Source organism: Neovison vison, chromosome 12 (assembly GCF_020171115.1).
Source record: "Neovison vison isolate M4711 chromosome 12, ASM_NN_V1, whole genome shotgun sequence".
Lineage (NCBI taxonomy): Eukaryota > Metazoa > Chordata > Mammalia > Carnivora > Mustelidae > Neogale > Neogale vison.
The window spans coordinates 4,044,086-4,059,515 of record NC_058102.1 but is presented as its reverse complement, the minus strand read 5'-3'; positions in this window follow the sequence as shown (position 1 = coordinate 4,059,515).

Here is a 15,430-nt window from a genome sequence, read left to right as displayed (position 1 = left end):
GCAGCGGCTTAACCCACTGAGCCACCCAGGCGCCCCATATGTTTTATTTTAAGCGTGCTGGTCTTCTGCATCAAGCCCTGATGGAGTAACTAGTGCGGGGCTACCTCTCCTGCTACAGACAACAGAAAACTGGACAAAATAAATAGAACAACTGTTTTCAGACATTGGACCAGAGATGGTGCAGGACTGTGATCTCCAAGAGGAGGGGAAGGAGGGGAGCTGTACAATCACCCAGCACTTCCTCCTGAAGGCATCACTGGACTCAGCAGGATGGGGGAGTCCGAGAAGAGCACGCTGGCCTCACTGGGCTGAGGAGGAACTCAGAGTCAGAGAAGCTGAGGTGGCAGGAACCTCTGGAGCAGAGTTACCACGTGACCCGCAACAGAATTCCTGGTTATCCGCCCATGCGAGTTAAAAACGTCTGTCCACACAAAACTATGTGACAGTATGATTCAGAGCAACATTATTCACAACAGCCAAAAGGTGCAAATGACCCAAACGGATGAATGGATAACCGAAATGTGTGTGTGTAAAGCCACAGTGGACTTGTGTGAATGGAGTTCTGATAAATGCTACAACACAGATGAACCTGGGAAAAAATTATGCAAAGTGAAAGAAGCCAGATATGAAAGGCCACATACCACGATTCCATCTGTATGAAATGTTCAGAAGAGGCAAATCCATAGAAACAGAGAGTACATTAGTTTTTTCCAAGGACTAAAAGATTCAGGGTTTCTCTCTGGAGTGATGAAAATTTTCTGAAATTATATGGTAGTGATCGTCACCCAACTTTGTGACTATGATAAAAACCACTATATAGTTTTAAGAGTGACTATTATAGCACATGAATTATAACTCGATTTTTCAAAATCTCACAAGATACTGCACTACACAGCCACTAGAATGGCTAATATTAAGAGAACAGACCATACGCAGCAATGACCAAGATACAGGGCAACCGGAGGCTTAATCCATCATTGATGGGAAACAAGCAATTTTCACACAGTTAGCCATATATTTAACTATACATTTAACTATGCACTTAACATGAAACAAAATGGACCACACATCTACCCTGTGACCTAGCTATTCCTGGAGAAAAGAAAGCATATATCCACAAAAAGACTTTTATGGAAATGTCCGTAGCATCTTTATTCATGGTAACCTCCACCTGGAATCAACCCCTGGGATACCTACCAAAAAGTGATCTGGTAAACATATACGTCGCCTCTACCACTCCCCGATTAAAAAACAATCTACTAGCATGCCCCCAAAAATGGGTGAATTGGAAACCATAACCAGAAACATCATACCAGATCCAAAAAAGGGCATAAATCCAGTTCTGTATGTGTGAAGTTCTAGAATCAGCAAAACTATTCTATCAGTGTTTGTCTGGGACAGGGCGATGGAGATGGCCAGAAAAGCACATGAGGCAACATTTTTGGAGTGAAGGAAATGTACAGAAAAAGAAAAAAAAATAGAAAAGAAAACAAGACTTTATGCCCCACCATCAGGAAGCGAAGGCAGGGCCCTAACACACCTGCGACCAGATTCCGGGGTGGGGGGAGGAGCTTGGTGGCTGCCTGCCATGCCGACGTCCACCAGCAGGTGGCATTGTGTCTTGCACGCCACTGCCCTTTCCATCTTGTTTCCAGGCCGGCCTCTGGTCTCTCTAGGCAGACAGGCAAGGCTGGTGTGGGGGCTGTGGGTATAACCCACTGTGACAGCCACCTTGGAGTGGTGCGGCAGGGGTGACTGGTCCCCACACCTCTTGCCTGGTCACATGGCAGGTAGAGTCTGGTGAGAGGGCCTTCTGAGGAACTTTTCCAAAAGAGGCACCTTCTTGACCTATGATGTGTCCACATGATGCTAAAACAATGATGAAAAGAAGCCAGAGGAAGCCAAGTGAGTGCAGGACATGAGGTGTGTGGACCTACATGGCCTTCCTCTGTGCTCACCTCCCAATCAGCGAAGGCCCGGGTGTCACCCTACATTCTTGTCCAACTACCCCAAATTCATGCTGTCCCATCTTAGAGCCTAGCCACCCATCTGCCAAGCCCTGGCAGTTTTGCCCACTCTGTGTCTGGGAGGTCTACCCTCCTTTTCTTCTTTTGCCAAATGAATGGTGAGTCCAAATCCCTAAGGGCCAATCCCTAGCTGGTGCTGGTTACGGCCCCAATGTGGACACGGGTGGGAATGTGGGGAGCTGGAATGCCTGTGATTTAGTGGGTCTTTTCTTCTTACCAGAGTGTTTCCAAACATACTCAATTGAGTGCCAGAAGAGACTTCAGCCCTATTGTCCACAATTGTTGAGGATGGAACATTCCAAAATCCATTGAAGAAAGATGCGGCTCAAACTTGTCACCCCATAAGGTTCCCATTGGGGCTCTTGGGTCTTTTCTTCTTACCAGAGTGTTTCCAAACATACTCAATTGTGTGCCAGAAGAGACTTCAGCCCTATTGTCCACAATTGTTGAGGATGGAACATTCCAACATCCATTGAAGAAAGATGCGGCTCAAACTTGTCACCCCATAAGGTTCCCATTGGGGCTCTTGGGCTCAACAAATGTGCCTTTGTTGCCTGGATGTCCCGCGGGGACTCACAGAGCCTGAGGACAAGACTGACATCTCCGCAGGATGAGCACGGGGACCAGCCAACCGCCATTAAGCCCCTCAGCAGCGTGACTCTGCCCTTGTCTTGCTCACGTGGAAAGTGGCCCCGATTGGCCTTTCAGCTCCAGGGCCACCACAGATGGGGCCAGTCTTCTCATTCCTAGCTCAAACTCAAGACTGGGGAGGCTAATAAGACTCGGTCGTCCTTTAATAGGGGGAGTCCATAGGTGAAGGTTAAGATGTCCCTTCTCTGTGGCCAGGAGGGAGACGCTCAGAGCGTAAGCAGAGCTCAAAGGGGTGGTGGTGGGCTTGCAGCAATGTTAAATCCCATCCGCGGCTGATGCTCACGGCGTCTAGCACAACACTGCACGGCACAGACCCAACATGTGACTCGAACCTTCACGAATCTGATGCGTTATGGCCACTTCTATTTTCCAGGTGATGAGCAGAGATTTTAAAGATTTGAATTAACTTTTCCAAGAGGGAGTCGGAGTCCGACTAGAGGACCTAGAAGGAATGGTCAGCCGAGCCCCAGGTCAAGAAGATGGGTGACCGCTCTCCCATGTGTGTCTCTAGCTTGGCCTTCGCCCTGGATTCCAGGCTCAACATCAAACACCCACCTGATAGCCCCATTTGGGTGTCCAACAGTCGAGTCAGTGCGTCCGGACAGAACTCTGACCAAACCCATTCCTCCAAGACTTCACCGTCTCCGTCGATGGCAATCCTACTTTCCCAATTGCTCAAGGCAGAGAGTTTGGATTCATTACTGGGTTTTCTCTCTCTCACATCCCACATCCACCCCATCAGCAAATTCTATTGGCTAGACTTCTAAATATTTTAAAAATCTGACCGCTTCTTACTGCCTTCTCGGCTCTGCGTCCAACCTCTTCTCTCCCGGCGGGCTGATTGCATTAGTGTCCTCACTGCTGTCCCTGCTTCTCCCTTTGTCCACACACATTCTTTCTCAACAGAGAAGCCACAGAGACAAAGTTAAAATGCAAGTCAGGCAGTTTTTCTGCTCAAACCCTCCAGTGACTCCCAACTCACTCGGAGGAGGGCCAGTTGCCTTCAAGGCCATGCAACCTTGGTCCCCGCCCTGCGTCTCCCTGACCTCCGCTCCTACTGCCCCCTCCTTGCTCATTCCGCTCCGACCACACTTGCTTCCTTGCTGTTCCCCGAGCACACCGGCCTCATTCCCACCGCAGGTGCTGGGCGCTTGGTGGTCTCCTACCTTAAAATGTTCTTTCCCTGGATATTCCCCTGGCCAACTCTAGCCTCTCCTTATAGACTCATTGTCAATGTTACCTTTGACATTGAGGTGAGGCTCTTTCCTGACCGAGACGACATATGATGACAACACCCCTCCTCCAGAACACTGGCTGGCCACCCTGCCCATCCCCTGCTATTCGTGCTTGTCGTTGGCCTTCACCTGCCCCTAGAAGGTAAGTTCCCTGAGGGAAGAGACTTTGCTTTCATCCCTGCCTTGCCCAGAGCCCTGAATACTGACATTTATCTGTTGCACGGATTGATGGACTGTGTGGTGTGAGTTTCACACATAAGCTGGTTCACTCAGCATTCAGGCATGCTCGGGGTGTGTTCAGAGAACAAGGGGGATGAATCCACTGGGGACTCACATGTCTGATGATTGAGGAGCTGCCGGGGAAACACTCATCCAGGGGCGAGAGGACAATCCTGGCACACAGCGTGTCCTAATTGTAATGGCTTGGCGGACAGTAGAGAGAGCTGTGGCTGAACTCCATGGGACTCTTGTTAGAGACACAGGGAAGGTGTCAGGAGTCCAAGGACCGGTGTTCCTGTGGGCATGGGGAACACCAGGCAGCATGACCTTGAGTGGTACTGGAGAGGTGTCACAAGGCATCCGCATGACCAGTGAGCTTTAGTGGGGGGAGCATGGCACCCACCTGCTAGGGGTGATGAGGCCAACCACAAGAGCCCTACCACTTGCCAGAAGCAGCGGTAGTCCCTGGGCTGCAGCAATTAACAAGGCATGCAGCTAAGTGGGGCAGAAGGACACAAGCAAATACATGGATGAAATCAACTCAAGCGAACTTGAATACCACCAAGAAAATGGCCATGAGAGCTACTTTGTTGTATCCAACATTTTTAATGGCCATGTCGATGAAGCTCTAAAAACAAAACAAAACAAAACAAAAAGCCAAAAGCATTCCTCATGTGGTCAGGTGAGTAGAGCCGGAATCAGGACCCACGCAATCTGGAGCACGGCAAAGTGGGATTCATTGGTGGCAAGTCGTCAAGATCTAGAATCAGTTTCCCCAAACCAATTATGCTAACTCATGATGTCAGAGTGCACAGGGCATCTAGAATGGATTTGGACCACAAGTCAAGGACAGCATGCCTGTTCTGTCACTCATTCATTCAACAAACTTTGAGTGGGTACTGATAGTGATAGGTATTGTTCTGCACAATGAAGTTAAACCAAAACAAAACATACTCCTGTCCCTATAGGGCTCACATTCTGATGGAGGGACAATGAACAAGATAAGCAGGTCACTCTGTGAGGGAAGATAAGGATGGGCGCTAAAGAGCGGAAAAGGAAGGGGCGAGTGCGCATGCGTTCGAGCAGGTGTTCTGCACTTTCAGATAGGGTGCCTGATGTCACTGAGTTCCCTGGGAAGAAAACTGGTTAGATTAGTGCATGGGATATCTATTAGGGAGGGCAGCTGGGATCAACATGTGTGGGGGAGGGGGAAAGGCAGGATTGGGCAGAGGGAGAAGTTGAGCTGTGACAAGGTCCGACAAAGATGTTGGCCAGCTCCACGTGGAATTCTGCAGATGGATGAGCTTTCAGAAACACCTAATGTTAGGCCTTTCTATGCTGTGTTGGTCAGCCGTTGGATAAGGCTGCCCCTGGAAGGAGGTGTGGCCTTCCTCAGCTGAGGCAGTTCTGGAGGAGGGCAGGAGCAGCCAGGAAGCAGGTCTCCCATTCCTGCTTCCAGAGGAAGCTTCCTCCCATTCCAGAGGAATCTGGGCCATGTATCCTCTGTCCACCACGCCTGGGAAAGCATCAGCAAGGAGGAGATGTGGAAATAAGAACCTGAAAGTGTGAGGGCAAAAGCCTTTCCAGACAGAGGGAAGAGCAAGTGCAAAGGTCCTGGGGAGGGGCAATGCCTGCGTGTCCAAGGAGGCTGGTGTGGCTGGAGCTGAGTGTGAGAGCGGGGCAAGGGGAGCAGCAAGGACGATACCGGCCTTTGCAAGTTTTAATGTTCCCTGGGAGTCAGATGGGTGCCTTTGGAGGGTTTTGACCAAGGGATAATTGACTTGCACTTAGTACAACTCCTCTGGTTGCTGTGGCAACAATGGTGTGTGGGAAGGAAACAGAGATGAAACGGGACCCGAGGGGACCCCACAGGAGTTATCCAAGTAGGGGGGATGCTGGCTTGGGGCCGGATGAAGCCGCGGTAGTGGGAGAGGTGATCTGCTTCCAGTTAAATCTTAAGAAGGAGTGAACAGGCATGCGGACTCGGGGTGGGGGGCGCCATGAGAAGGGGCACAGAATGACCCAAGATTTGGAGACCTAGCAGCTGTTTGAAAGGAATTTCTGTTACAAAAATTGACGTCTTCTCCCAAAACAATGCATTGCACCGAGCCTGCCCCACGGGGCCTGCCCTGGGCATTGAAGAGTCAGCCTTTCTCCAGGGGGCTCCTGGGGGGCTCAGTCGGTTAAGCACCTGACTCTTGATCTCAGGTCGGGATCTCAGGATGGTGAGATTGAGCCCTGCATCAGGCTCTGTGCTGAGTGTGTGGAACCTGCTTAAGATTCTCTCCCTCTGCCTCTGCCACTCCCCCCACCTCACTGTCTGTCTCTTAAAAAAAAAAAAAAAAAGTCAGCCTTTCTTCAAACCCTCTGGTTCCTTTCCTCTGAGTGGGAGCTGCCGAGCTACCCGTGGTTAGCCAGCGAGGTGAGAGGGCTGTGCGCACGGAGAGACCTCAGGGTCGCAGAGATCAGAGCCCCTGCCGTCCAGCCGACGGTGTCCCTCTCCTGCCCTGGGACACCTGTCGGAAAGGCGCTGAGAAATTAGTGCGCTGGGTAGCAAGACCAGGCGACCGATCTAGTGGCTGTTATAACTCGGAAGTAATGAGGGCCGCCAATGCCGGGCCCCAGGCGCTGCTAAGACTCCCCCGGAAGGCTCTTTACCTTATAATGGAAGGCGGCGCTGCATTTCAGTTATGTTGTTTGAAATAAGGAGGCGATTTCCCCCAACCTCTTTCATGCCTCCCTCAATCTTCTCCACGGATCTCTCAGGATTCCGCGGTGCCAGGCAAAAACGCCCCATGTGGAGCCCATTTTGCTATTGGGTTGCGTCACCGGAGGCTCAGAGAGGTAAAGGGATTTGCTTGAAACCACACAGCAAGGAGCCCGGATGGGGACCCGGGCTGTGTGGCCCCACGGCCCACTTCGGATCTGCTCTCCATCCTGAACTGGAGCTAAGCCTGCTCGCTCGGCCGGGCCAATGGGAAGACCCAGCATGCCGAATGCGCCGAGACCCAGGCCAGGCGGGTCTCCATCATGTGCCAGTCCTGGGTCCGTCGGGCACCAGGCAAGAATGGGCTCCAGGGGCTTGCCTCCCAGTGGGCAGCCTCCGGGATGATTTGAGCCTGTCTGGGGTGGGGGGGCCCAGTTCTCTCTCCCGGGCTACAAGGTGGCAAGTTGAACGGTAGGTCCTGGTGGGTGGGCGGGAGCTGTCTGGTTACTGGAACACCACGCGGGGAGGAAGAGAGAGAAGAGAGAGGCTTTCCTGACCTTGACTCAGACCTGGCAAGGAAGCCCGGGAGGAGGGACAGGAGTCCATCAGTCTCCTGATTCCTTCCATATGGCAGTGTGCACAAGACGGGGGGTGGGGTGGTGTCTACAGGAAGGCACTGGTGTTTGGAAGTGGGCTTCCTCCACGCAGAAATAGCTACAAGTTGTCTGTTTTCTTTTGCTTCCTTCCAGGGCTCCCGGAGCCATGCCTGGCTCGTCCACAATTGCCCCGAGGCCCAGAGGGTCCTGGGGGCTCCTGGGGCCAAGGCCCTCCCCTGTCAGCCTGTGGGCGCTGGGGGAGACGGATGGAGACGTGTTGTCTGAGGGGACCCTTGTAGTTCCCACGCAGTGATGGGGCACAGGTGCTGAAGAGGGAAGAGTGGGGTCCTGGGGACTATGAGAAGACAAAGGAGCTTTCCCTCCAGGAAGTTCAGTTTTCCCGGCTGTAAAATGGGATCATAACGCTGGCCTATCTCTCAGCGTTACCAAGAGGAGGAAGGGGATGAAAGTACATGAAAGGCATCCCACCGCCGTGGCCTCCCGTTGGTGCTCAGGAGTCGGAAACAGTGGGGAAGTGGGCTGCGGGGCCACACTCCCTGGCCTATGCAGCACCTCTGCGTCTCACAGGCTGTGTGCCCCAGGAAAGAGGACCTTCCAAGGCCCGTTCCCGCATCTCTAAAACAGAGAAAAGAAGCATACCATCACCCCAGGGGTATGGGGATTAAAGGACACGGCTCCCTAAAGTGCTCAGTGTATAGGATAGATGTCAGAAATGTTAGCTATTTTTTTAAGATTTTATTTATTTGACAGACAGAGATCACAAGGAGGCAGAGAGGCAGGCAGAGAGAGGAGGGTGGGGGGAAGCATGCTCCCCACTGAGCAGAGAGCCCGATGGGGGCTTGATTCCAGGACCCTGGGATCATGACCTCGCTGCAGGCAGAGGCTTTAACCCACCGAGCCACCTCACTGTTAGCTATTACTATGTAAAAATAAACTGACTCAAGTGGGTGGGATCTCTCTCTCTCTCTCAAATATAAATAAATCTTCGGTTGGTACTTGTGTGGCTCTGTTGGTCAAGCATCAGACCCTTGGTTTGTGCTCAAGGATCATAATCTCCGGGATGCGAGAGCCGGCCCTGCCCTGGGCTCCGTGCTCAGGAGAGTCTGCTTGAACATTCTCTCCTGCTGCCCCTCCCCCAGCTCGGCTGCTCGCTCTTGCTCCCTCTGTCTAAAATAAAAATACACAGGGCACCTGAGTGGCTCAGTGGGAAGCCTCTGCCTTCAGCTCAGGTCATGATCCCAGGGTCCTGGGATCGAGCCCCGCATCGGGCTCTCTACTCAGCAGGGAGCCTGTTTCTCCCTCTCTCTCAGCCTGCCTCTCTGCCTACTTGTGATCTCTCTGTGTCAAATAAATGAATAAAATCTTTAGAAAATATAAAATAAAATAAAAATACACAAATCTTTAAACGGATACTTGGGGATACCCAGGGTTCGTAAGTGAGCACTGTACCGTAATGTCACTGAACAGACCCCAACCATGACCTAGACTTTGACAGAGGCAAGGGTAAAGTTCTCCATCTAATTTCAAAACATTACTTCTCTATAAATACTTTCCCATTTCTGTCTCAGAGAAGCCACCGCTCCCTGTAATAAGCCCATAAAACCTTTGGAGGAAATGTCAACAGAGAAAAACTAGCTTGTCCTGACCTGTGGTATTCCTTTCTTCGGTCAGCAAACCCTTAGGGAGCACGGTCCGTGTGTCTGGGTGGGGACACCAGGACACAAATGCCCAGGCCTTTGTCCCTCAGGCGCTCACCGTCTAGGGGCCTCTGGGTGCAAGTTCAGACGGACCGGCTGCAATCGACTGAGGGGCTGGCTGTCTTCCACGCAGAACCTCACGGAAAATGGCCATTCTGGAGGCGAGATCCAACAACTGTTTCTTGGAATCGTAAATGTCTGAGGGTTGCTGCAATGCTCTTGGCTATCTTGTTGTCTTTACCCACCAGAGCCAAGTTTCTCATGCTACATCTGTGTGAGTATCTTTTGGTAATAAGAACCAAATGTTGTCGGTGGGAATGACTGGAAATTACACTTGAGGATCAGAATGTGGGGTTTTAGATTCCCTCTTGGAAGGCAGCACTGAGAAACAAACACAGAGACGTTTTCCCTATAAATCACCTCGGGGATGTTGCAACACTCGGGTCGCCTGCCCCCTCCCGTCTCTGGGCATCAGGAAGGCTGGGGTGAAGTGTCTTGGGTGAAGGAGTCCCCCATCTGGAAGGAAATGTGCCAGGGTGCAAACAAAACCCCCGGCCCCCACCTCTTCTCTGAGCTTCTTTTTCTGCTACTAGAAATCCCTACCCGGCTGTCCCACGGGCATCTTGACTCAGCGTGTCCAGAACTGCTCGTCTGTCTGCGAAGCCCACAGGGACGAAAGGCACCACCTTGTCCTGGTCCCGGGCAGGAAATCGGGGACTATCCCTCCACCACCCGCGCCACAGCCCCGTCTCTCCAGCTCTGGTCGCCCCTTCTCCATCCGCCTGGCCCCTGTCCTGGTCTGGGGGCCCCTCCAGGGTCTGGACCACTGAAGTCAGCCTCGACCGACAGCCTGCTCCCCACCCCTCCAGCCAAGGTGATCTTTGGAAAAATCCAGATCCCACTTGGCTGTGGTTCTTCCCCAGACCTGAGCTGAAATCTGAGTCCTTGGGCATCTCCTTGAATCCTACCTTCTGAGAATGATGTTAATAATGACAACGTGAATTCTTACGTAGGATGTAGGGGGCAGGGGGGGGGCTTCCAGGAACAGCCCTGAGACCAGGACACCCCGCGTGAGACTATGCCCTTCCTCCCATGCGCGGTGTCCTACATAGTGGAATGGAGGGGCCCGGTGGTGGCAATCAGGCACCTGCTCAGAGCAGGACCCCGCACGTGGAGGTGACTCAGATGCGGTCTCTGCTGCGTGGGGCGTGAAGCATGTATAGTTCCGAATGATGGAAAGGAACGTTTCTAGAAGGAGGGGCCCGAGACAGGCAGAGCCAGATTGAAAAGGACCTTGAGCCTGGAGAAGGCCAAAAGATCGGACCAGTGCCCGTGGGCTATGGAAGCTGAGAGAGTGTTAGCAAGGCAGTGGTGGTCAGCGCTGGGCGCTGGGCACGTAAGGCGACCACAAACTCCCCCACGCCCCCTTTCCAAACATTAGTGACCTTCCCTTGGGCTTTGCACTTGTAAATCACGAGGGGGGACAGAGGCCACCCTGGGCCCCATCTCCTCTCCCCTGGGCCTGGGCCAGCACGTGATGCTGTGGGGCCCTCCTGTTGCTCCCTGAAGGAGCTCTGATGCAGAACAGATTTCTATCAGTCGCTCTGTTTTGCTTCATTCCTAAAAGGCAACCAGGGAATAATATTTGCTGCGTGACCCTGAATGCGTGGACCCTCTTTCCCTGAAACAGCTCCCGTACCGCTCTGCCCCCGGAGACCCAGAAGGCAAAGCCAGTAGGAGTTCAGTGCGGATTCGTCTGTTGGTGGTATGCCCAGCAGGACTGGAGAATGGTTAGTGCTTGCGGAGTCCCTCCCCTGTCCTAGGCCTGGGTCGTCATGGAATTCCGACGACAACCTTGTGTGCTGTCTACTATGAGCGCGCCCATTTGCGGAGGAGAAACCAAGGCTCTGGGGGGCTGAGTCTCTGGCCCAAGGTCGCACACTTGGCGGTGGAGTCGGGCGGGACCTGCCTCCAGGCGGTGTCACCCCGCAGAGGGTCGTGAACAACGCGAGGGTGGCGTTGCCTTTAGATGGCGTTGCCATCGAGCCGAGCACAGTGCATGGACCGTTCTCTCTCTCTGTCCCCTCTCCCTTGGCAAAGTCCCGGGCTGGCCACACCCCAGCGCTGGTGAGCATCCACAGCTCGGGGACCGGGGAGCCGCGGGTGCGGAGCCTGGAGCAGAGTGGGGTCACCGCTGGCCCTCAAAGGAGGTTCGCTAGGAAGTGCGTATGGATGCATCCTTTGATCCCACGCCGAACAGCCTTCCCTACGGCCCCAAAGCCGGCCCTCTCCACCCAGCACCTTTTCTGGATCCGTCCTAAAGGCCGGGGGACAGCTGTAAACCGGTATCTGCGAGAGGAAGTCCTCCCTCTCCACTCACTCTCTCTAACAGCCCCAGCCACCCTTTCCCAGGGGCTGCGTCCACGGCAGCTCCCGGGAGCGGTCAGCTCTGTGGTCAGCAATTTGTTGAACATCCACGGAAACGTCCCCCCATTTCAGCAAACTCATGATCGACGGTGTGTGGTTTTCCTCCGGGAAGGCGGGCGCGGGCTGTGGGCACAGACGGATCACAGAGCTGACCGGTGTGGGTGGGGGGTGGGGGGCGGCCTCCGCAGGCGCCCCCGTCCAGCCACCTCGGCTGGAGCCGCGGCCTCCTCTGCGGGGCCTGTAATTGGTTCTGCATGGGGCTGTGCTGGTGTGTGTCGAAATCAGGACGAAGGAATTCGGCGGGAACGCTGCTGTCAGAGACGGCGTGGCCCGCTCCCTGTGGGCGCCTCCACTCACCTGTTCCCAATTAGGGGCTGGGAGGGGGGTGAGGGGTGCTCAGGGCCTCCAGGCGGTTTGCGCAGCTCTTTGGCCAAACCTGCCTCTGCGGGCCCTTTGTGGAGCTGGGTTCGCGGTCCTTTCTAACCCGCAGACAGAGAAAAGCCCCGTGGAGGTGAGAGACAGCTCGAGCCGGCCCACTCTGTTGGATTTTACGAGAAGGGACGGCAGCTTGCCCAGCCCTGTCCCCCGCTGGCCGGCGCCAAGCACCCAGGCTCATGGGGCTGTCACCGCTTGGCTGGACGCTTCCAGAAGCGGCTGCCGCGTCGATTCAAGAAAGAGCTGGGCGGAAAATTTGGGAAGGAGCCGTATTTTCTTCCATGGCTTGGGCACCACTTTTGCCTTCTACAAAAATATACTTTGCTATATTTAGGCAGTGCCATTAACTGGACTGTCTCTCTCTCTCTCTCTCTCTCTCTCTCTTTTCTTCCCCTCAAGAATGTTTGTCAGTTTGTTTTTGTCATTGGATATTTTCTCCTACCACCTGGGGAAATCATCAAGGGCTCACATTCCTGAATCAACTTTTCCTGCTGTTCACTAATTAAAATAAACCTCTGGCCTGTTCACCACCTCCTAGCGGTGTCCGTGGAAGGAACTGGTGCATGTTTCCCCGACCCTGGGTGGAGAGGTGTCGGTCTAGTTTCTGGGGCGTCTGCTGTGTGCCAGGCACTGTGGCGGTTCCCGTCTGCGCTTCTGGTCTCCTGGGCTCCCGTCTGCTGTGCGTCGTGGGAGCTGTCATCCCCGCACCATGTTCTAGATGACAAAACCAAGTCCTAGAGGGTCACGGCTCAGCTCCAGGGGCGTGGGGACCCTGAGATCTGACTCCAGGCTGATTTGACTCTAGTTTCTGTGTTGAACACACGCTCAGGTAAAGCAAGGAGCAACAGATGTTTCCGAGATTCTGTGGGCTTTATTTTCACGTGGCATCTAACTGCTCCTGGAAGATGTCCTTTGGGGAAGGGGCCCCGACCTGGGGCTCCAGGGGGCGGACCGCTTTCCCAAGGGTCCTATACCCCCCCAACACCACAGTGAGAAGTCCGCCTGGCTTCCAGCCCTCACCCCAAATGGAAGCAACAGTGAAGTCCCCTTCACTGTTTCCAGAAGCCCCAGGACTGCAAGTCTGAATTCAAAGAAGCCCCCAGGTCCCTCTCCCAATGCAGAGCTTGGTAAGTTTCGAAAAACCCCTGCCTCCTGCATGGCGTCGCCCTTGCTAGCCTGTGGCAGGTGGCCTCCGTCCGGTCCACCATGCAGCCCCCGGCCTGGCGTCTGTGTGGGGCAGGCAGCTTCGCACGTTACAGCACTGACGTCCCGCAGCAAGGACACTATCACGTGCAAGAGCTCAGCCACATTTTCCAGAACCGTCCCTTTAGCTTCAGGGCCTGACAAATGACGATGACAGAGACACAAAGCAATAGGCCGTATTGTTCCACACTTACAACGCACAAGGCACTTTTCTTGTTTAATCTGTACCATCACCCTAGGAGGTAGGTTCTGTTATTATCCCCATTTAACAGATGGGGGCACTGAGGCTGTCATGTGAGAGTACGGGGACCGCACAGCCAAGCTTCTATCCAAAACGCAAATCTGACGCCATCGGTCTGCTCCCTCCTGCTGAGCACCAGCGCAGCCCAGTCTCCTGGGGGCCCACCCCCCACTCCGCCACAGCGGCACTCAGTAAACCCTGTCATGCCTCTGGACCTTTGCACAGGCCGCCTGTCCCCCGCCGACATCCCCTCTCCACCTGGTCTGCCTGGCAAACTCCTCTTCTTCGGCTTTCAATACCTACGTAAGCCGCAGCGGTTTTGATCTCCTTCTGAGAACAGCTCTCTCCTTGCTTCCTCTGGGCCCTGCTGCTCCAGCACACACAGCCGTCAAGCGACATCTTGTGCCTTCTCCAGTCTCACCGTCCACCCCCTGCAGCCAGTGGTGGGTCCTCAGATCCCGGAGACATCCCAGAGGCGGTGCCGGATGTGTGTGTTTAGGTTCAGAGGGAAAGGCTTGGCTGGGCCGTGAATTTGGGGGTGAGTGACAAAGAGATGGTAACTGGATTTGCAGGAGAGGGAGAAGGGGCTTGGGAGAGAGACAGTGGGGAGAGAAGAGAGGACATCCAGGACCCAACATGGGACGAGCAGGTAGAAGCCGTGGCTGGGGGGACAGGAGAAGACCCAGCGGATGCTGGAGCAGGAGGGGACTGCTTCCAGGAAGAGGGGGTGGTCGCCATCGCGAACGGCCTCGAGTAAGAGGTGGTCACTTTTTTCTACCCGCACTCATGTCCTTCCGTGTCTTCCACAAGACGGAGGACAGCTTAGGGCTGGGGCTTAGTTTTGCTTCTATCGGCATTCCCAACTCTCACCCCAGGGTCTGCTGCGGGAACAGGGACGGGGACGGAGTAACAATGGAAACAAGGAACTGTGCCATTTCCGGTTTTCCTTAAGCAGGCGTGAATTTGTTCTTGGGAGATCAGGCCACTTTCTGGAACTTAAAGATGGGTAGATGTGTCCTTTGATCACAAGAGGCTCCCGCCATCCCCAGGGAAGCCGTGGCAGCAAACAACGGCGAGGTCCAATGAAACACCCAGATGTGCTGTTCCACTTGGGAGGGGGGACCCGGCTGTGTGCGCTGTGGCTTTGTTTGGCTTTTAAACACTGATTGGTCAAAGTGAGTGATGTTTTCCAGATGCTCCCATCTCCTCCAGCCTGGAGGCCGGCTGGCCAGCTGGGCCCCCGCGGTGGGCCTCTCCTTCAGTCCCTGCTGCGGGCAGACAGACGGCCTCCCTTGGGCCCCACTTCCATCCGCCTCGCTGTGGCTGTGGCTGTGACCTTGCTCCCTGCTGTAGAGGAGGGTCAGGCAGGTGGCACCCCCGGCCCTTCCACCTCCCATTCTACAGCTGTGTCCCTCCTGGGCAGGTACCGACCACAGAATCAAAGTCAGGCGTTCAAGGACCCTGACAGGGTTCGTAGGAGTGGTGTCTTTTATTTGAAACATGCTTCATAATCTTTTCTTTTTTAAAGATTATTATTTTATTATTTTTGAGAGAGAGAGAGTGCGCACAAGAGCCGGGGGAGGGAGAAGCAGGCTCCTTGCTGAGCCCAACTTGGGACTCGATCCCAGGACCTTGGGATCATGACCTGAGCCGAAGGCAGATACTCAACCGACTGAGTTACCCAGGTGTCCCAAAAAGTGTTTCATAATCTTCAGAGACAGCACCCTACAAGTCCTGAGCTGCCAGCGCAGCCCCATCTCCCTGGGCACCGCCAGTGCTGTTCACGGTCCCGTTGCCTTGGTAAACCCACTCCGCCAAAGTCAGCCCCACACTTGCTCCTGCCTCTGAGCGGCCGTCCTTTGGGTTTTATCATGCACTGACTTCAATCGATGGATTGTTTTATTCTTTTTGAGTAAGAAAGCTTTCTTAGATTCTGACCCGTGAAAAAATTGGCGAGAGGCCTTTGTTAAA